This window comes from Silene latifolia, chromosome 7 (genome assembly GCF_048544455.1).
Source record: "Silene latifolia isolate original U9 population chromosome 7, ASM4854445v1, whole genome shotgun sequence".
NCBI lineage: Eukaryota > Viridiplantae > Streptophyta > Magnoliopsida > Caryophyllales > Caryophyllaceae > Silene > Silene latifolia.
In genome coordinates, this window is record NC_133532.1 from 22,760,040 (window position 1) to 22,783,624 (window position 23,585).

The window sequence follows — 23,585 nt, forward strand, 5'->3', positions numbered from 1 at the left end:
CAGCAAACTTATGGGATAAGTTGTTATTTGACTAAATGTATATTGTAGAGAGATAAGGAAGATAATACCAGATGAATAGTGATTCTTAGGTTAAAATGTCGATCCTTTCCTCAATGAAGGTTGAGGAGTATTTATAGACTTTCACCTTTTGTCACGTAGTGGCCAAGTGGCCAAGTGGCTAGCAGGTGGAAAGACCGTTCTACCCTCGGGCGATGGACCTATGGCAGGCCGACCGAGGGTTCTTGGATATGAGTACGCGGATATGTGCCCCTACATTTGGAGGTTGCCATGCCGAGACCCAGGCTGACAGGCCGATGGGTTGCATCGGCTAGGCTGTCTAAGTCGTTGACTTGCTGTGGATATCTTTGACCTTGCTCAATATGTTGACTTGGTCAGCGGTGCAGAATATGCCCCATCACATACAAAATAGATATTTAAAATATTAAATCAATTAAAAGTGTTTGGTTACATAAGTAGTGAAATGTCCGTCGAGCTTGAACAGTGGTTAGTTGTGTACCGGCTCCCCCGTACCGTGTGTTGGATTTTCACTTCGAGTTTTTGAGGTTGCCAGGATTTGAACCTGTCACAAAGGCTCTGATACCAGGATAGATGAACCAACTCAACCAAAATCTTAAGGTGATAGTTGAGGTCCAACTATTATAATATTCCTATTAAAATGTTTACGAGACCGCTCTCAATTTAGAAGATTAAATATAAGTGGTTTTCCATATTTTATATAACTCGCAATTCTATAATAAGTTAACCTTTATTTTTACAACCAAATAAATGTCTAACATAGAGCTAGAAGTGATGTTGATCAAATCCCATGAACATATATAATGTGTACGAAAGAGTTATTTCACTTTAATGTAGTAGTAGATCGCATTTGCACATTTCTGAATCTAGTATAAGTACTAATGTGGAAAAGCATGTCAAAATGTTTGGAAACTTTAATAAGATGATTTGAAGTTAATAATTATTATGTTAGGTTGTTTTGAATGATCATCTTATTTTTCTATATAAAAACACTTATTTACTGGTAATAATAAATGAGTTTTTAATTAATTAAAAATCGTCTTATAGATTTTATACCATAATTTGTGTATGGGAATATAATCATTTTAATATTATTTTTTACAAGTTTAGTTTATATTTTCATTAGACTCAAAGTCACCTTACTTTTTGGTTTTGAATTAGAATGGAATAAATCAAAATGATTTACTAAAGTGGTTCTTATGAAATAGCGGTCATTTAATGTAGTTCTCGATACAATTTTGATCTTGGTCATTTGAAAACAATTTCTTTATGTTGTTAACATAAAGGTAAGGCCGTAAGGCTGTATACGTCCGACCTCATCTTATTCCGTAATTTATAGGAGTTATTGAGACATTGCGGTAATATTGTTGTTAATATTATTGTTGTTATTATATTAGCACATAACTTAAACATACGTCATCTATTTGTGTGATTCAAAATGATGGTCGACACCTGAAATAGATAGATTCTCTCGAGCATGAGAAACATCAATGAGTGGAAGAAAAAGTTTTAAAGGACTAAAAATGAAGTAATAATATATTAATATAAATCAAGAGGGTCTATAATAAAATATGAAAAAAAACTAGAGTAAAATGACAAAGGTAATAAAGGAAGGAATAAGGAAGTAGGTCGCATATGGCATGAGAGGTGGCAAATGAGGATAGCTATCCGGCTAATCTCTATTACTTAAAAGTTATTTGTACATGATTAACAATAGTGGCAAACTATGGCCACAATGCCACCTCCTAATCCTTGCATTTGCACCTCACTTTTACTCTTGTCCTTGTGCACATGTAATCCATAAATAAAAATAATTAAAAGAGGCTTGTTTTAAGATGGTTTTGGCTAATTTTTGTAATTTTTTTGGGTTTTAATAGAGAATAAATATAATTGTTGAGTCTTAATTATTAACTTAAGGTTTTGGTTGAGATGGTTTATCTATTTTGGTATTAAAGTCAGTGTGACTAAAGGTCACGGGTTCAAACTCTGACAAAGTGCCAGCCTCCAAAAACTAAGGAAGTGAAATTTCAGCACGTGGTATGGGGGAGCATGTGCATTAACCACTCTTCGAGCCCAATGGGCATTCGAGTGAGGGGGCATAATAGAAAACAAATATAAATATAATTGTTAAGCCTCAACCATCACTTTAAAGTTTTGGTTGAGATGGTTCGTCTATCAGGTTTTAATGACGACAAAATCAATAATCCACAGGCCGGACATCCAATTCTTGGGTTTTTCTTAATTTTGAGTAGCGGAAAATTTTTCAATTTTTGGTGGGTTTTAGTGATGGCAATTTGTGGATAAATAAGCGGACAACATTGCGATCATGAGAGGAGAAAAGGATTGTGTAAATGAGGGCTTCGAAAGCTAGTGTTTGTTAGTGGCTTGTTACTGTGATGGATAGTTGCCTTGTTTGTTTTTCCTTTTCCGTTCTTTTTTTTTTTAAACTTGTGTGAGACCCTACTTGCTATAGATCTCTGTGTTCATCTCTTTCATTAATCAACAAAAAATGATTGATTAGGATGATGATATTTGATTGAACAAAATGATAGATGATGAACAAAAGTTTATTATAGGGAATTAAACAAGTAAATTAAGTGAGTGAAGGGTTTAAACCGAGTAAAGATGAAGGAGTTACCTGCTGAGTAGGTAGCCCTTCACTTGGGGCAATATAAGTTAAATGATGACAGGGTTATTTTGAGTTAGTGAAAAGTTGAAATTATTTTAAGCAGGACAAACATATTTGAGATTATTCTCATCAATTATAACCCAAAAAAAAAAGTACAATATTGTAAGGATCTCTATAAAGTTCATTTCTTATTTTTTGAGTTTGGATTTAATTGCAACTTTATTGAACAAAAAAAAAAAATACTCCAATCCTACGTTTTACAAAAACTTTGCAGAAACGTTTCTCATTAAGTTATTGAGAGATCACTTTTGTCGTACCTCTTTAAGTATTTTTCGTACCACTTTTATTATTGATTGCGACTCAAATGTCTCTTTTATTTGAAAAATGTTTTCATAACAATGGTACCTATCTTGTCATATATTGTAACCATTTTTATTAGTACTCCATTTATAGTGTATACGTACCCATATTACTACTGTCAGTGCCATTTTTCCATTAATTTTTAATTGATATGTCAAAGTATCAAAAAGTTTACTAAGTGATAGTCTCTTTCAAGATCTGTTGTATATACACACATCATCATTATGCATCTTAGTCACATTCATCTAATGCCATAATTTAACGAATTCGCGTCCAAGAGGCCGAGTCTCGTGACCTTGCACGTGAGGTGATACAAAGCCCTTTTACGTTTGAACGTGTTTTTTTTTTGGTACTTATGAGGGGCAAAGCCCCGAAAATTACTTATTAGCTATTACACGGGGAATAGCGACCCCAAACATATCCTCCCGAAGAATGGCTCGAAGCCCATGACTCGAAGTGTCTAAATAATTAATAACAGTACTCGAATAAACTCCTTGATTAGCTAAATAATCCGCAGCCCTATTCGCCTCTCTATATGAATGCTCAAGCTTGACAATCCATCCTTCTTCATTCATTAAGTCCTGGCAACGCTTGATGATGAACTTAAGGCTGTTGCTCACCAGTTGCTTCTTGTTAATAATATTAACACACGGTCGATTGTCCATGTGAATAAGAAGTCTATGAACCCGCATCAACCTCGCTTTCTCTAATCCCGCTAAAAGGGCGAGGAATTCGGCCTTCATGGAGGAGCAATTCCCACACGAAAAATAAAAGGCAGATATGAAATTACCCGTCTCGTCTCGAAAAATTCCTCCTCCTCCTGCCGGACCTGGGTTGCCCTTCGCCGCGCCATCGGTATTTAGTAGAATCCAATTATGTGGGGGTGGTAACCAGCGAATATAAACTTCCGTATTCACTGGTTGCGAGTTAGGAATGAAAATATCAAAACGATCGAATGCTTTCTTCGTCACTTCAAACTGATTGTATAGGAAAGCCCTGGGGTCTATTGGATTATCAGACTCACGCCCAAACACGATGTTATTGCGCCATTTTCAGAGCCACCAACCCGTTATTGCAAAGAAAATTGGCCAATTTGGTTCAGATGTCTCGACCCCATTACCTGCACATTTCGTTATCCATTCGGTGAATGGCGAGTTGTAAAAAATATGATTGGAGTTGTCCACACCGAGGAGGTTCCAAACTTGCCGTGAGATAGGACAGTGACGGAGAAGATGATCAGTGGTCTCTTCATCCTCGACGCACCGTGGGCATAGAGGATTATCTCCCATATTGCGCTTTACTCTATTAACATTCACCATTAATCTCTCGTGGGTTGCTAGCCATAAGAACATTCGGACTCTTTGTTGTACGGGTAAACGCCATATAGTACGCCAAATGATTGGTTCAGCCTCACTAGTTGTGCTTTCGGACTGCAAGAAACCAAGGGCCGATTTTATCGAGAATTTACCTGTAGAAGTGCCAATCCAATAGAGTGAATCCTCCAAATCCGGGTCTTCTATCAATGAAATGGAAGCTATTTTTTGGAGGATAGATTGAGGTAGAAAATCAGAAAAGAGCTCCCATTTCCAGCCTGAGTTTGCGCACCACATGTCACTCACCGAAGCATTCAAGATGGTTTCCGGGATAGGAGTGTTAACATGATCCGAGAGGCAGACTCCATCAACCCATGCGTGATCCCCAAACAGAGTATTCCGGCCATTTCCAACCGCCGTGGCTGTTCCTCTTGCTATGGTTTTAGCTTGTGACGATATACCCGCCCACACATTAGACATACTTGTCTTTGCTTGAAAGATGTTGATATCACAGCGATTATTACAATATTTAGCTCGTAAAACACGAGACCACAAACTCCGTGGTTCAGCTATAGCTCTCCATCCTAATTTAGTTAGGAATGCCGCGTTAGCTTGCCTTGCCGATAAAATACCGATACCTCCTAGCGATTTTGGTTTTTGTACATTTTCCCACGAAATTAAATGTACCGAATTCTTGTCCTCATTACCTCCCCATAGAAAACGACGAGATTTCCTGTCTATAGAATCACACACTGATCTTGGGATTTTGGCCGACTGCATACTATAATTAGCTATGGTAGTCAATGTGGATTGGACAAGGGTTGCTCTCCCTGCAAGAGATAAACGCTTAGTCGACCACCCTGCTAATCTCTTGTTAATCTTGTCTTCTAAATGCGCAAAGGTTTGCCTCGTAACTCGCCCATTTATAGTGGGTACCCCGAGATACGTTCCCAAGTCATTCGTTTCTTCGAAACCCAAAGCATCACACACTTCGGTTCTAAGGGTAATATCCGTGTTATTGGAGAAAAACACTCGAGATTTAGCAGCACTAACCTTTTCTCCGGAAGCTTTACAAAAATTATTGATGACGTAATTAATTACTAGCGCTTGTTCGATAGATGCCTCCCCAAAAATTACCATGTCATCCGCGAAAAAAAGGTTCGTTATCATGGGTCCATCTCGACATAGAGTAATCGGCTTCCAGTTATGATTGCGGACCTCTAAATCGATAGCTTGTTGTAGCTTTTCTAAGCACATAACGAATAGATACGATGATAATGGGTCCCCTTGACGGACACCCCGTGACGGAGTAAACTGAGAAGTTGGTTCACCATTCCACAGAATCCGCATACGAGGTGATTGGATACATTCCATAATAACGTTAATGAGAAGCAGGGGAAAACCCATGTCATTTAACGTAGCATGGATAAAACTCCATCGTAGACGATCATAAGCCTTCTCTAGATCAATTTTAATAGCCATTATGCCTGTTTTCCCTTTCTTCTTCCGCATAGAATGTATAGCCTCTTGGAAAATAACTATATTATCAGTAATTTGTCGACCCGGAACAAACCCGCTTTGTGTCTCAGAAATAACGTGAGGTAATACTTTTTTAACACGGTTTGCGAGAGTTTTGCTGATAATTTTATAGGCAACATTACATAGACTTATAGGACGGAATTGAGTAATTGATTCTGGATTATTTACCTTAGGTATAAGAACAAGATGGGTATCATTTAGTCCTTCCGGAAAACCCTTCCCCTCAAGCGCTTTGATAACCATATCACACAGTGAAGGAGCTATAAGAGGCCAATTCTTCTGGTAAAAAAGAGCTTGAAATCCGTCCGGACCTGGAGCCTTGAGTGAGCCCATGTGGTTAATAACTTGTTCAATTTCCGCCATGTAGAACGGTCTTGTAAGCCACTGCCAGTCCTCATTATTAAAGTCTTGAAACAAATCCCATGGGATATTTTCCAATTCACTTGAGCTATTATCATCAGTATATAAGTTCTTAAAATAATCGACCACAATGTTTTTGATTTCTAAAGTATCTTCAATCCACTGCCCTTCATTATTTTTCAGCGAATTAATTGTTATGCCATCGACGAACAAGCGTACTCACATGAAAATTACTACGTTTGAACGTGTTAAGCAACCTTTTAAATTGCTTTATGATCGTCCAAATTTGTTAGTTGTCTCCAATAAAATTGTGGTATTATTCTTGAATTATTATTATGTTTACTAGTTTTAAACCCGTGCAAAATTGCACGGGTATGTATTTGGGCCGATATTAATGTTTTTGGATGTATTTTTTATTTTTTGCATTTCTATTGTAATTATCTAGTTGGTCTAAATCAGCGATTAAATTGCACGGGTATGTATTTGGGCCGGTATTAATGTTTTTGGATGCATTTTTTTTTGCATTTCTATTGTAGTTATCTAGTTGGTCTAAATTAATTTCATTTATTCCGAATGTAAAATTATTTCATAGTATTTTTGCTAAGACGAAAATTGTCGCATGTTTGTATTGGCGGAAGATTTGAAGAAGTTAATTCTTTGCACACCAACGGGTCCCGCCATAACCTGAATTTCCCAAAAAAAAACTGTACAAATGACGTGGCGCATCCTGCATTCAGCATTGTCTTCTGAATTAATAAAGATAAGATTATTTATTAAATATATTATTAAAAAAACTATTAAATTTTTTTTAATCACTTGTAAATTAAAATAAAATTTATTTATTTGTTTTTTTAGAGTAAAAAAAAATTAAAAATAACTTTAAATGCTTGTTGAAGATTATATTAACTCGGTTTCCTATCATTGTCACCTACCAATTTCGGTGTGCACGGCTGATAGTTAAGATGGCCAGTTTTATATTCCAAGTAAATATTCCGTCATGATTGATTTTTTGAAAAAAAAAAATTGTACCCTGTAGTTTTAAAAAATTATGTTGTGATTTTGTTGTTGTATGGTACAATAATAATAACAAAAATACATGTAATTCATTTTTGTAATTCATTTCCGTTTTATGTTCGATCCCGTATAGGCGTATATAAGTGTAATTCCTTCCTGAAATTATGTAATTTTATTGTGTAATTTTGTTTTAAAAATTATGTAATTCAATTACATGTTAAGATTATAGAGGGGAGATAATTGCATAGAGAGAATTGTATTATTGATGATCTGTTATGATTCTATTCAATAGATGGGCATATATATAATAAATCCTATTAGGGTAAACCCTAACCCTAGACAATAGGCAGCCTTAATGGGCCTAATATCCTAATACCCTCCCGCAATCGTAAAGGCAGTACATAGTACGAACGTTACGATTGGAGAAATACAAGATAATCATAATTAAAAAAAAAAAAATCTCTATCATCTTGATCTTTCATTCAAGAAAAAAAAAATCACAGTTCTTCATTTTTCTTCGTCTTCATCAAACTTCTTCATCTTCGCATCACAAGGCAGGTACGAGAAACGAGCATAAGACTGGTTAGAAAATTTCCGAACAAGAACGTTAATTTTTTCGTACTTGTCGGATGTATGAGTTAATTTGCAGGAACCCTAATCGAACCTGACAAATATCAATAAAACGGAAAATTATCCGTCAATTTCAAGATCTGGAGAACGTTAAGCTTTTCGAACTCCAAAAAGATCAATTTAGGTACCACCTTGAACGAATTTGAAAATTTTAATTAAGATTTCAAAAAAAAAAAGAAAATATGATTTATCTTTTGTTTTCCATCTCAACGCGCGTACATAAATGACCAAGAGATGTATATCTTCATGAACAAACCCATAAAATCTGCATATTGTTCATTCCTAGAATCCTAGGAATTGCTATGTAAGGCTACGGACGAACACGCATCTAATGTGCCGGCCATTATTAAAAAAAGCAAAACAATTTTTTTTTTTTAGATTGTGAATCAAATTAAAAATTAATAAACGACATCCCGCCGGTGGGTGCTATCCATTAATCATAACCCCACCGGCAGGTGGCGGAATCTCGTGTTTTTAGGCCTCAAGAGCGAGAGGCTCTGATACCATGTTAAGATTATAGAGGGGAGATAATTGCATAGAGAGAATTGTATTATTGATGATCTGTTATGATTCTATTCAATAGATGGGCATATATATAATAAATCCTATTAGGGTAAACCCTAACCCTAGACAATAGGCAGCCTTAATGGGCCTAATATCCTAATATTACATTTACTCGCATTTGTAATTAATTCTTCGTATATGTTATTAGTTTTATTTACACGGAATGTATAAAATTTTATCATAATATTAATTCGAAGAATATTTTCCTAATATGATTTTATATAATTTGTTGCAAGACAGAATTTATCGCATGTTTGAAAAGACGGATATCTGAATAATTAAATACATTGCACACTTATGGGTCCCACCGTAACATGGATTTTCAAAAAAAAAATGCATTTATGACGTGACGCGTTGTACACTGAGTATTGTCTTCTGAATTTATATAGATAAGATTTGTTTAAAATACTTCGAGTTTGAGCAGACTGCATACGGGATCTCTTATAGTCTTATTATTGTATTTCTGTTATTTAATCTTCCTTTTCTTGTCCTTTTTGGACTCCCATTACATTCATTTCATTTAGTTATAATTTATAACCATAATAATAATAATGTATATGACGTATGTGTCATCGTTACATCATGAGCAAATCTAGGACGCGCATTTTTGAAGGCTTTTAGTAACTAATAAATTTAAAGGTTTGTCCCATAAACTAATTCTCGCACTTTCGTGGCCGGTTTAAAGGCCTGCCTTTAATAAAAAAAATTGATTAACAGATGTCAACTAACTTAGTTAGTAAAATCTTGAGAATAATTTCACTATGTGTTCCAACATTAAATCCCAGCAAAATCATTGAAATGATCATATACATATCACAGCTCACGAGTACAATTTGAGTATTTCGTTTGTATTCTAAAAGTATCCCTACTAGTAAATCTTTGTATAGAAAACAATTGAGGATGTTTATACATTGTAAATGTCAATTAATAGAAGTAATTTCATGTCCTCTATTTGGAACAAGAAATATGAAGTAATTTAACTAGTTTTATTAGTGTGGGTATGAATTGAGCTTCCGTATGTACCACGAATACAAAGTTTTTGGGACCCAATTTGTTAACATTTTTTATTAGTTTTTGCAAATGATTAGCATAGCTCTAAAGCTCATTGTCAAAATTAATGACTGGAAAGGATGAGTGTTCAATTCACAGTCACAAACCATTGAGGATTGTCTTCAATTTCTTCTCCTTTCAAACCTAAACCTTTTATTGTGTTCGTTGCACCAATATTTATTGATCCATGCTATGTATAATAGAATAGCTGAATAGCACAATATTTATTGATCCATGCTATGTATAATAGCACAATACCTGAACTGAACTGAACTGAACTGAACTTATAAGAACTGAAATTAAGTCTAAAAGAACAAGGCCTAAATGTTTTTCCTCAAATTTCAAACCCGAGACGTTAATTATCGTTGTCGTTTGATCAAAACATTGGCCCTCGAGATTAAAATAGTATAGCCTTTTAAGTTTATAATAACTAATCGGAGTTATTGACAAAATGGAAATTTAAATCACCCGGACTTCACATCATTATTCTTAATTATAAATTATCATCTAAGCTAAGTAGAGATATAATGTTTGACAAATAAAATCAAATACATACAATACTCCAAATAATAAGTTGAGGAAATATTTTTGTATGATCATCTTGAGGGCAACACAATTGCCCATTCTTGGCAATATGTCTCACTTTAATTTCATTTCCAACTTCGAAGACGTTGCCACGTTGGTTACTTAACCTTTTCCTTGTTGGATTTGCATGCCAACTCATAGCTCAATGGCTACAACTCCTTTATGAAAAAAATAGGGCTACAAGAATGAAGAAACCGTGTAAATAGATATTTTGGGATATTAATTTTAGCCCCTTTATGAAAAAAATAGGGCTACAAGAATGAAGAAACCGTGTAAATAGATATTTTGGGATATTAATTTTTTGGGGTCCCTTGAGCCTAAAATGTTGCGTAACACGTTTTTTTATGGTCTTGTTTTGGTAAGTTAATTTAATTTCAGCATAAACAGATTGTAAAAGCAGATTATAAGTAGCAGATTTTATCAGAAAGTTTGACTAGCATATTAAAATTAGCAGAAGTAATTTGAGTGTTTGGTAATTGGCAGATTACGATTAGTAGATTGTTAGTTTTCTTTGTAAAATGGAGAAAATTTTCCTATTTTACAATATGCTAACCAATATGCTAGGGTAAAAAGCATATTGTAAAACAACATATTGACCCTAAATATGTTGTTTCAATATGTTGTTTACCAAACACTAAAATTAGCATATTGATTGGTCAAATATGCTAAAATCCTTAAATATGCTAAAAATTGGTCAATATGTCATTTACCAAACAACGCCTATAAGTTGTATATAAATGAATAAAGGTACCTAATTTTCAGTCTCTAATTAAAGATAGACGGTTTGAGTTTTGAATCTACTTATATATGTATCACATCATTTTTACTTATTGATATTTCTCTTGAAGAAAATAAATGTATACAATTTCAATCGTAGCTTACTAATTACTTCATATAAAGCAACAAAATTATAATCCAGAAAAATCCGAAAAATCTCTTCTTTGGAAAATGTTTCTAGCTAGAATTATTGAACTTTTTAGGAACGTGACTATTGATCATTTCCGCCATATTACGTGAGTAGATGGCTTGTTCGTCATCTCCATCATCTTCCTCATCACCTGAAGCTAATTTGAGTGCGAAACCTCTAATTTTAGAGCATTCACCCGAACGCTTCGTGAGAGTTAACTCATGAGCCATGAGTGAGCCTATTAGTTCATTGAGGGTTAATTCGGAAAGATCTTTGGCCTCCTTAATAGTTGTAACCTTCGGTTGCCATTTATTAGTTGGGCTTCGAATGATCTTACGAACTATATTATCCTCGGATTCAAACTCTCTGCCTAAAATCTTAAGCTCATTAACAATACAAGAAAAACGAGAAGAAAGATCATTGATTGACTCATCTTTCATCTTATAAACATCTCATATTGTTGCATGACAAGGTCAATACTATGCTTTTTAACTTGAGACGTTCTCTCATAAGCAAGGCTTAGGGTATCCCAAATTTCTTTTGCCAAGGTACATCTGTAAATCCGGTTAATTTCTTGTTCACCGATGCCATATTATAGAATGGAAATGGTTTTAAAAAATTTCCCGACCTTACAATAATCAGCTTCGACATAGCTTTTCTCGCTTTTTACGGCAATAGTCCCATCAGGGTTAGCAATTGTTTTAGCAAGGGGTCCCTTTTGAATTATGATCCAACATTCATAATTCGTCCTTTTGATATAGTGTTCCATACGGTGTTTCCACCAGGAGTAGTTGTAATACCCTCCCTGTTAGGGGCCCGTTGACTAAAATTTTGACCATGAGAGACCCTTAGTAAAGGAGACAAGGGGAGATTATGTTGCCATCGTAACTCGTTACTCGACCTAGTAGAGGTCACTCGGCCGAGTAACTGTGTTACTCGACCGAGTGCGGCGTACTCGGCCCATACTCGTCCGAGTAACACGTCTGACGGCGTGTTAATATAAAACACGGAGGCTAATGCGAAATTCATTTCCACGATACATTTTATCATTTCTAAACCTAATTTCCTCTCTCTCCCAATTCTCTCATCTCCCTCTATCAATCACGAGTTAGCCTCGAACACTAATCCGCGAAGGAGATAGCTTATGCATGGAGTCACCGAGTCGAGTTGTCGCCGCCGTCGGGATCTGTTGTTCTTCAAGGTGAGTTTGTGAACAATTGTTTATCTTTCAGTAGATCTTGAATAGCATAGTAATAGGGTATGATTGTTTTTTGTAGGGTATGATATGGAATCTTGCTTGGCGTAGTATGACTGATGCATTTCTATGGAATAGCGAAAAGGTAGGGTTTTCCTACTTAGTTTCAGTTTATGGGTGTTGCTTGTTTGATTGTGTAAAGTGGTTGTTGTTGTTGTTGATTGTTACCTTGATGAGTTGTTTCGGCTACAGTATGGAAACGGTAATGGTGGCGATGTTGTTGTTACTGGTATTGAATGTGAAGCCATTGTCGGGAGATGGTCATTATCCCCATATTTGCCCCATGTGGGTCCCGTTATAAAGGGGATATGCACATTAGTGATCTGGGTTCGCTCGTTGCAATGTGCGGGGCATAGGTGGTAAGGTTGCGGTCCCCACTGGCAGTGTGAGCTTCGCCTTACGATGGGAACCTGGCAGGGCTACACATTTCGGTGTGTAGTCAGTTACTGATGATTGTTGGAGTTTGGAGGATTGACTGGTTACTACGTGATTTGAGTGATGGATATTGGCAGTGGTTGGTTTGAGTTATATTGTATATTGAATCATTTTATTTTTACTGTCTTTATATTATGTTACCGACTTTTGTGGTGTGTTTGTGTGTTTCTTCTCTTTGCTTGTGCCTACGGTGATCCATTTGATATTTCCGGCAAATGGTGAGCAGTGAGACATTTCAGGTTTCTATGGTTGTTGTTTCGTTATAGCTGTTGGGTTGGAGAGGTCGCACGATATAGAGTTGGCTTGGTCGATAGTAGTGTCATCAGTTGTATTTCTTTTAATGTCAAAGTTAGTTCTTGTCCGTTTGTTTCCGATGTAAGTTTGTAAAGAGAATTATTAAATGTTCTTTTATGATCTATTTGATATACTTACCTCGGGCAACCGAGATAGTAACGCCCTTACTTATTGGGGAAGATCTGGTTAAGGCTTCTCGGTAAGTGGGGGTGTTACAAAATGCTATCAGAGCGACGATTTTGGAACCTGAACCAATGAACCAAATGAATGTAGGATGTCAATTAAAATGAACCTTGTGTGCGTGCGTGTCCTCTTATGTCAGTTTTGGGTGAGAAGGCGTCCTCATCTCAGAATCCCGGTCCTAACATGCTTAAGCTAGCGACTCCGTGTGGGGTAACAAGTGAGATTAGGTGTGTGTTGGTTGTTTGACATGTGGTTACTTTGATTTTCTTATCGTATGTTGGTCTGCAAGTTGGAATAGTTATGAAACAATGGAAAGATATGTGGATGTGTATGTTCACAAGCGTGTATGGTTAGCTTGAGCCCTATGTTTGATAACTATGATGTGAGGAGGAACGCATAATGTGCTTATAGTATGTAAATGTGCTTATATTTGGTGTGAATGGCATGTGATAGTGTTTCATGGAGTAATTGAGTGAATACTTGTATGCATGTGACATCATATACAATTTAATCAAGCTTGAATTCATTGTGTGTGCATAACATGGTGAATTTTATGAAAAGAATTACTCGGGATACGATGTATGATGTGCAATTGGGTTTGATAGGGGTGAGTAGTCGATAAGTTACATGGTGTATGATAGAAATATGACCTAAATGTGACGAGTTCTGAATAAGTTTAGACTCCGAACAATGTTTATCATTTTTGCAAGGACGATTCTATGTAAAAGTTGCAATCTCATTACTGATTCAGGGTACTCGATTGAGTACGTCTTACCCGACCGAGCACGTTGGCACTCGACCGAGTACTCAGAAGGCAGTAACTGATGTATTATGCAAATTCTGAGCACTCGATCGAGTAGAGGCTACTCTGCCGAGTAGTTCCAGTACTCGACCGAGTACACCTAATTTCAGTCGGTTCAGCGATAGAAATTCCGGAATATATAAACACACACACCCTTCATTATTCGACTTTTACTCTTTCTAATTCACTCAAATCTCTCAAAAAAAAAATTCTCTCACAACACAACCCTTTGTGATTTTGCTATTTGCTCTTGGATTTCATCCTCTTGTCTTTCTCTCCTTTAGTCAATTTCCAATTTAAGCATGCCGAAAGTTAGAGCACCTCTTAAAAAGAGGACTCGCGCTAATACCGCGATTGAGCACAGACAAACGAGTGAGGAGCCGCTTGTTCCTCCGATTGACCAATACCCGATGATAATCTTTGCCGATTTTGAGCAACAGGCTGCTTTTGTCGCTTTAATGGGACGTACCATGAGGCCAACCCAATGTATGGATCCGGATATCTTGAAATATTTGGGAATTGAGTCGGATATAAATCATATATTCGAAATTTTGGGTATGGAGGGGTTGTATCATCTCTGTAAGAAGTATTATCCTTTCCTTACTTTGGAGTTCTTGAGTTCGTTTAAGTATGATTTGGGTGGGAGGATCGTTCGTTTCCGTCTCATGAACATCGACCTTTCTTTGACCCATGACCAGTTTGTTGAGCATTTGGGGTTAGAACCCGAGAAGGAGTGGTACTTGAGGGATATGGCGACGAAGAGCTTCTTTTATGGTCTATTTGATATAATTACCTTGGGAAATCAAGATGGTAACACCCTTACTTATTGGGGAAGGTCTGGTTAGGCTCCTCGGTAAGTGGGGGTGTTACAGTAATTGTCTGCTTTGAAGATAGGGTACTTAGTATGTTTCCCGTCTATGACTATAAGACCAACTCTCTGGTAATTTATCAATATCAAGAGCACAAGTCTCTGATACCAATTGAAGAGTCAAAGACGGGGAGCACCTAAGAGGGGGGGGGGGCGAGGATGTCTTTTTAAAAATTGAGCTTAATGAAAGCATCTTTTGAAATTACTAGACATTTTAGACAACACTTGGATGAAAGCAGAGGTTGATTGATGTGGCTAAAGTCGTATCACCAAATCAAAGTAAATCTATCTCAGGACTAACAAGAATAGCTAGTAGTAAGACAGGTATCGAATCCACAGGGAGGCGGTGAAAGCTAAGTCTGTAAATATTTAAGCTGTCTAAAGTAACCAATTTCGGGGGGTTTATTTTGTGTTGATTCTAATAAACTAATTGCAAGTAATTAAATGAAGATTTTAACGATATTATTAAAAGTCTAGGATTTACGGTTCACTAGGTCAATCAGTCGGGGATTATCAATCAATTGCTAAATCTATCAAGTTGTTTAAGGTCATAAGATCGGTCGACTCAATTATGCCCTTTAGATCGATTCTAACATGCGGTCGCTATAATTAGATACAATCTATTTGATTATCGCAGCCTATATTAATTCTAACCCGGTCGGCGATAGGATCAATTCGCTACACTAATTAATAACTCAGGCCTCAAGTTGATTAACTAGAAGAAGTACAATAATCAAACAACAACTTTAACGATATCAATAGCAATTAATCGATTTTCCCTTTTTAATTAACCTAGATCCCCTTCATCCTAGATGAGGGAATTAGCTACTCATAACGATAACAACAACAATAATGATTAAGAATGAAAACATGATTGAAAGCATGAAACAATAATTAATGAACATAAAACAATCAACGATTAATTAATGAGGAAAGATTAGTACCATACAAGGGAAAGATTAGGGTTCTAAGAGAGTTTTCCAGCAGTATCCAAGTAAAATAAAGCGTAGTCTAACAATAAAACACGAGTTTCTAATTTATAACAAAAGATAATCGTTTTAGGAAAATCCGGAAATAAGCCCGCCAGAGAGGATCCTCGATCGAGCCAGAGGTGACTCGATCGAGGACAGCTGCTCGATCGAGCCAGTGGTGACTCGATCGAGGAACCATCTTCACAGACTTTTTCTTCTCTTTTTTCTCTTCTAGCCTTCGTGCTTCCTCGTTTATCGTGCCATGCTTCGTGTATTCTTCTATGCCGTCTCCGCCATGCTAATCTTAGCTTGATCATACTCATAACGAGTCATTTCTGCACCAAAACACAAAATAGCGGCAGTATCGACAATTCATTGAAATAAGGCATATAAATGATAAAATAGGCACAAAACGGTATGTAAAGTGGTATAAAGGGGGCTATAAAAGTATATATGAAAGTGATACATCAAACTCCCCCAAACCAAACCTTTGCTTGTCCTCAAGCAAAGCAATCAGGCCAAACAAAGAACAACAAACATATGGTGAATGAATAACTCAGAGCAAATGTCTAGGCACATACAAGTCTCAGTGTCCATATCTATAACAAAGTAATGACCAAAAATTGTGCCAATAAAACAAATTCAAAGACACGGGTAATAGACTAACGCAGCTCTTACTCAAGATGTGACATGATACCGAGACTCAGCCAAATAATTTTCAACCTTGCAATACAATTTTGTCGGATTCTCGCGGTTTCACTCATGCACTCATAAGGGGTGAGATATGTGTAAGATAGAAAGAAGTAAGACTCTCACTCGACTTATGAAATATGCATGCAATCTAATGTGATAAGAGATTCTCCAACTAATACGAATTCACAAAACAGACCAAGTACATGTATCAATGACAGAAAGGTGGTAAAGTGGCATGGGTATAGAAGTGGCTTGTGCAAAAGCACGTATGGATATGTGAGGCTCAGACGGTAGTCGCAGCGCTAGACCAATAGCCAAATCTAATAAGAAATAAAACAAACATCCAACTGGAGAAATAATCTCAACTTTGACAACATATGAGAGAAATGTAAAGGCTCTCCAAATGTGCATTAGACTTCAGTAATTACCACACACGACCTCCTAACAAAACTGAATGAAGCAAACATTTTTTTCTTCTTTTCTCTTCTGAATCCTTTTTTCGAAACTTTTTTTTTCATCTCTTTTTTTTTTTTTCCTTTTTTTCTTTTCTTTCTTTTTTTTTTTTTTTTTTTTTTCTTTGCTTCATAATACTTCTCTTTTTCAACATAAGAGGTCACACAATTGCTACAAAAAGATAGCTACTACCTACATGACAATAAAAGTCCCAACCCAACCAAAGTAGCTATAACAATAAGGACTCAAGCAACTGCGACTGTCCCGAAAAAGGTAGGCAAATTCTGGAATGTAGCTAAGAAATAGGATATAAAATGGCTACATGGTTCAAACGGGCTAACAAAAACTAGGTAATGTATGGCATATTTGAACAAAAAGAACCGCCTATCCTCATGTACTTAATCATATGAACGCGCAAAAGTTAAGAAACTAATGTCACAATTATGCAATTTGATATTACATATTCCACAAGGAGACCACACTCATCAGCCTAAATAACAATGAGACCGGTTTATTAATGTTTCCGGCCTAGGAAGCTCTAAAGACCTCAGAAATTTAAGTGGTTTACCAACAAAATAAAGTCAAGTCTACTCGGCATAAGGCATATTGTGACGGTCAAGACTTGAGTAAAGAGCTTTGTTCATCTTAGCTAACAAGTCAAAACAGTGTACATGGACAACTAAATGAGACTCAAATGCAAAGACAAAGCAGATTATCATCATTGCTATACAATTCACCAAGACTCGACTCAAAAATAAATAAAAATAAGTAAAAACATGTTTTTGGATTTTATAATTTTTCAATTTTTTTTGAATTTTTTGATTTTTTTCACACAACAATAAATAAAAGCACACAATGTAAATAAACACACTCCCCAAACCTAAATGTCACAGTGTCCTCATTGTGACGCCTACAGCATAGCAGTCACACAGAAATCCAGCAACCTATGGGACACAACTAACAAAGGGAAGAGGGTAAAAAGGAAATGCAATAAAAACAAAACAAGAAAGATAATACCAGCTGTAGTGCAGAAGCCTCCCCCAAACAAGCTGGAAAGAGGGGGATGTAGTAACCAGCTGTCACTATTGGCCTTCATCAGTATCATCAAAACCATCAATCTCGGCATAAAGGGACATCAACTCAGGATCAGGAACGGCGTTGCGGCCACGACCACGGGTGGCTCTCCTAGTACGGCCTCTACCACGGCTGCCTCCTGGAACAACAGCAGCGGAAGTAGAGGCACTAAACTGACCAAACGGTCCTCTATGGGAGCAAGGAATACCAGCATCCTCCGCAAAAACAGAAGTAGGCTGAGAGGGGCGGACTGGAGTGTAAAAGGGACGGCCCAAGGCACCGTAGGCAGTACTAAACTGCCCGAACTCTGTAGGGGTCACTCCATAGAGATGGAACACACGACTGTCATCACCCGGAGTGGTATAATAGGTAGGTGTCACACCCCGATACTGGCTCTCTGAAGCAAGAGACATGGCCTCCATCTGTTCCCACATCCTCCTCTCTGTCAAAGCAGTGTTGATGCCCATATGCATCCTCACTTCTCGTTCAATAACTGGATCAAAATGGTAACCTGAAGCATAGCCCGAAACAGGATAGGCTGAAGAAGGTGGAGGAGGAGCAAGCTGAAACGAGCCAGGCAAATGGGTAGTGGGTGGACGACGTCTCCGGCGCCCGCCGGTGGTGGTAGTAGTATTAGACCCCGGAAAAGTGACCAGAAGGTCCTCAGGAATCAGATAAGTAACGGGTGGGGGTCGCTCCACAGCCGTACTCTCCTCAAGGGGGTCGACAACAGGTAAACGGGCGCAAGGTAGAAGCATGTAAGACTCGCCCCGGACCCTCCAGTAATGGTCCTTCCCATTCTTGATGTCAATATAAGAAATCTCATAACGGAGGTGGTCATCATCAACAAGTGGCTCATGGTCATCCATGGGCTCGTATGGGTCATCACCCTCAAAATCACAAACAGCCCTAGCTATCTTGGTGACAAGAGCACCACAGTCAAGGTTCCCATACCTCCCAACCATCCTATCAAAAGCCGAGCACACAAGAGCAGGGGGAGAGAATTGGAATGTCTCCTCCCGATAAGGATTCAAGTAACTAGCAAGGATTAAGACCTCAATAGTGGAGGTCTTGCTCTTGTCGTGCCGGCCATACAACAACTAGTTCAAACACCTCAAGAACATACGAAGACAAACGTGTTGGACGTCCAACAAAGCCATAGCACTGACATCCGCATCCGCATAACCGGTAAACAATGGAAAATAACGAACAGCGGACAGCCCACCAACACCATACAAGTCTCCGTCAGTATGCTTATCTATTCCCAGAATTTCAGACAGACGGTCAAAGGTTAAGGACCGTTCAACATTAAGCAAGCGAAACTTGATAAGATGATCACTGGGAAAGTAAGTAAATGAGCTCAGAAATTCGAGAGTTAAAGCAGGGTAAGATAATTCGTGGAGCGTGAAAAGACCTTGTAACCCTATCTCATTGAACATGACATACATAATGTCATCAATCTTCAATGTGCGCAAAATTTTCCTATCAACACATCGAGTAGCACTCATAGATTTAGTTAACAGATACTCAAACCTGTCCTTTTGTGCTTTGTCACGGAATTCGATGAATGGGTAATCGTCCAAAGGAGACAAATCGTCCTCCGAAGACACAACTTCTTCGGGAATCACCTCGGGTTGCTGAACCGGGGCTCTCCTTTCTCGAGTCCTCTTATTTCCTTGCCTAGAAGTCGACATTATCTACATAAAAGCAAGTAAACAATCAAACTTCAACCATAGCATATGGCAATCCCGGTTTTTGGCATAAATGGGTCAAAAAATCAATTTTTAAGACTCAAAATCACAATGAAAGCATCCAAAAACTTAGGGGAACATGAGTATGTATCAAATAATGAAGAATCCAAGCATAAGAACACAATTTCTAACCAATTTAATGCATAATTTCTACCCGGATTTTGAAGAACCCTAATTCCCAAATTAGCAAATTAGGCATGAATTTCAACAATTAAGGGGCTAGAAAGCAAGGAAATAGCAATTGTATACTAGCAATGGAAGATTTAATACAATAAACTCAAGTTATAGGCAAGAAATTTCAGAATTGTGCGAGACAAATTAGACAAATTCGGGACTTACCTGAGCAATAAGAGCAAGGAATCGCGAAAATAAGCACAAGAAAGTGATGTAAACAAGTAATAAGCAATTAAACACAAGTAGTAAGTGAGATTTGATGATGATTTACGATGAATATAGAGAGAAAGAGTGATAGAGGAGGAAGAATGCAGGAATAAGGCATGAAAAGAAGAAGGGAATTGAAAGAAATTAGAGTAATTAAAGCATAAAACCGGTTAAAGAAAAACGCGAAACCCGGTCCAATTTGGATCCTCGATCGAGTCGCGCCTGGCTCGATCGAGGAACCAAATTCCTGACTACCCAACTTTCGTTTTAAACTTTTTTAAATTCTTCACTGGTGCCTCGATCGAGTCACAGCTGGCTCGATCGAGCTGATAGGTTCCTCGATCGAGTCGCTCCTGGCTCGATCGAGGAAGTTGGGCTAGCTTCTTTTTTTCGTCAGTTGTTACTCATAGCTTCAAATCCCGTCAAAATTCCTGCAAAAGATACTTGAAAGCATATAAAGTGCCCTCTCCTCATCTCTCAAAGTTCAAGGAAACATAAAAACAATAACAAAACTTGAATTTAAAATCCTAATTACAAACTAATAATTTACAAAATCCGAGCTGCCTCTCGGTAGCGCTGGTTTTTGTGGTCCCGCACGACCGTAATTCTTCATCGGCAAGAAGAATCAATGGGGAAGAGGTCAAGAGCCTCTATGACCCCCACAAAAGCACCTTCATAGTATGTTTTCAAGCGTTGTCCATTCACTTTGAAGGTCTTTCCCGTGTCAGAATGCAGTGTAACTGACCCAAATTTGTTCACATCAGTAATAGTGAACGGTCCAGACCATCTACTCTTCAATTTACCTGGAAACAAGCGCAAACAAGAGTTAAATAAGAGAACTTTCTCACCAACATGAAATTCTCTTTGCAAGATATGCTTGTCATGCCACTTCTTCGTTCGCTCCTTGTATACTTGAGCACTATCATAGGCATGCAGTCGAAATTCATCAAGCTCATTCAACTGCATCAGTCGTTTCTCACCCGCCAGTGAGGGATCCATATTCAGCTCTTTTATGGCCCACATAGCCTTGTACTAAAGCTCCACAGGTAAATGACAGGACTTGCCATAGACAAGACGGTAAGGTGAGATTCCAATCGGCGTTTTGAAAGCAGTACGGTAAGCCCACAAAGTATCATCGAGCTTCCAACTACAATCCTTTCTGTTCTTGCTTACTGCCTTTTCCAAGATCTGTTTCAGCTCTCTGTTGGAAATCTCTACTTGTCCACTGGTTTGAGGATGATAAGACAATCCTCTGCGGTGTGTAACGCCATATTTCTTCAAGAGAGAATTAACATGACGCTCATTGAAATGCTTGCCTCCATCACTGATCACTGCGCGAGGCACTCCAAACCGTGGAAAGATAGTCTTCTGAAACAGCTTAACAACATATTTAGCATCACAAGTGGGGGTGGCAATTGCCTCCACCCATTTAGAAACATAATCTACAGCTACTAATATGTATTGGTTCCCAAAAGATGTAGGGAACGGCCCTTGGTAATCAATGCCCCAAACATCAAAAATCTCCACTTCGGAGATCCCAGTTTGAGGCATCTCATGCCTTTGCGAGATATTGCCAGTTCTTTGACAAGCATCACAAGAACGGACAAAGTTAGTAGCATCCTTAAGGATAGTAGGCCAATAAAAATCCGATTGCATTACCTTAGCAAATGTCCGAGAAGGACCATGATGACCACCATAGGAAGAAGAGTGACAGTGAGAAAGGATGGCACGTACCTCACCCTCTGGGATACATCGTCTGTATATACCATCGGCACATTCTCGGAACAGATAGGGATCGTCCCAGAAGTACCTCTTCACATCGTGCATAAATCTCTTCTTCTGCTGATAAGATAAGTCAAGAGGAAGTGTACCTCCCACCAAATAATTGGCATAATCTGCAAACCATGGGGTATTTGCAGCTACAGCTAGAAGATGGTCGTCCGGAAAAGAATCATCGATGGGTAAAATCTCTCTTCCTGAGAATCTCAATCTGGACAAGTGATCTGCAACAACATTTTTCAAAGACGGACTTATCACGGATTTCCAAATCAAATTCTTGTAATAATAAAATCCATCTAATAAGTCTAGGTTTAGCCTCTTGTTTGGTTAAAACATACTTTAAAGCTGCATGGTCAGTGTGAACAATAACTTTAGAACCAACAAGATAAGCTCTAAATTTGTCTAAAGAATAGACAACTGCAAGAAGCTCCTTCTTTGTAGTAGCATAGTTGATTTATGCATAATCGAGAGTCTTGATTGCATAGTAAATGGCATATAACACCTTGTCCTTTCGCTGCCCCAAAACAGCTCCAACTGCATAGTCACTGGCATCCCACATAATCTCAAAGGAAAGGCTCCAATCCGGAGATCGGATAATAGGAGCTGAGATAAGAGCTTGTTTGATCCTGTCAAAGGCTTGAATACACTTGTCAGTAAACACAAAAGGTGTATCTTTATGAAGAAGCTGAGTTAGAGGTTGAGCAATTTTGGAAAAATCCTTAATAAAGCGGCGATAGAACCCTGCATGACCAAGAAAACTACGCACACTTTTAACATTAACCGGGTACGGGATTTGCTCAATTACCTCAACCTTAGCCTTGTCCACTTGAATGCCCTTATCTGACACCAAATGGCCGAGTACCACCCCTTCAGTAACCATGAAGTGGCACTTCTCCCAGTTGAGAACAAGGTTGCTCTCCTCACAGCGCTGCAAAACTTTAGTCAAGTTTCTCAAGCAAATATCAAAATCGCACCATATACACCGAAATCATCCATAAAGACCTCCATGATAGACTCTATGTAATCAGAAAATATGGCCATCATACAACGCTGAAAGGTAGCAGGAGCGTTACATAAACCAAAGGGCATCCTCCTATAAGCAAATACACCATACGGACAAGTGAAAGTGGTCTTTTCCTGATCCTCCGGATGAATGGGTATCCGAAAGAAACCGGAGTAGCCATCTAGGTAACAGAAATAACTATGACATGCTAATCTCTCTAACATTTGGTCAATGTAAGGAAGTGGGAAGTGGTCCTTTTTAGTGGCCGTGTTCAACTTCCTATAGTCAATGCACATCCTCCACCCTGTAACAAGTCTAGTAGCAATCAATTCATTCTTATCATTCTTTACTAATGTAGTACCTCCCTTCTTAGGTACAACTTGGACAGGACTGACCCATTTAGAATCAGAAATAGAGAAAATAATACCAGCATCAAGTAATTTATGTACCTCTTTTCTTACCACCTCCTGCATTGGAGGGTTTAGTAAATCTCTCGACCTTGCGATGGGCTTGTGGCCCTCTTCCAAATGAATTCGATGCATACAAAAATCAGGACTAATACCTTTGAGATCATCAATGCTATACCCAATTGCCTTTTTATGAGTTCTCAAAACAGTCAACAAAGCAGATAGTTGACCTTTAGTTAGGCTAGCATT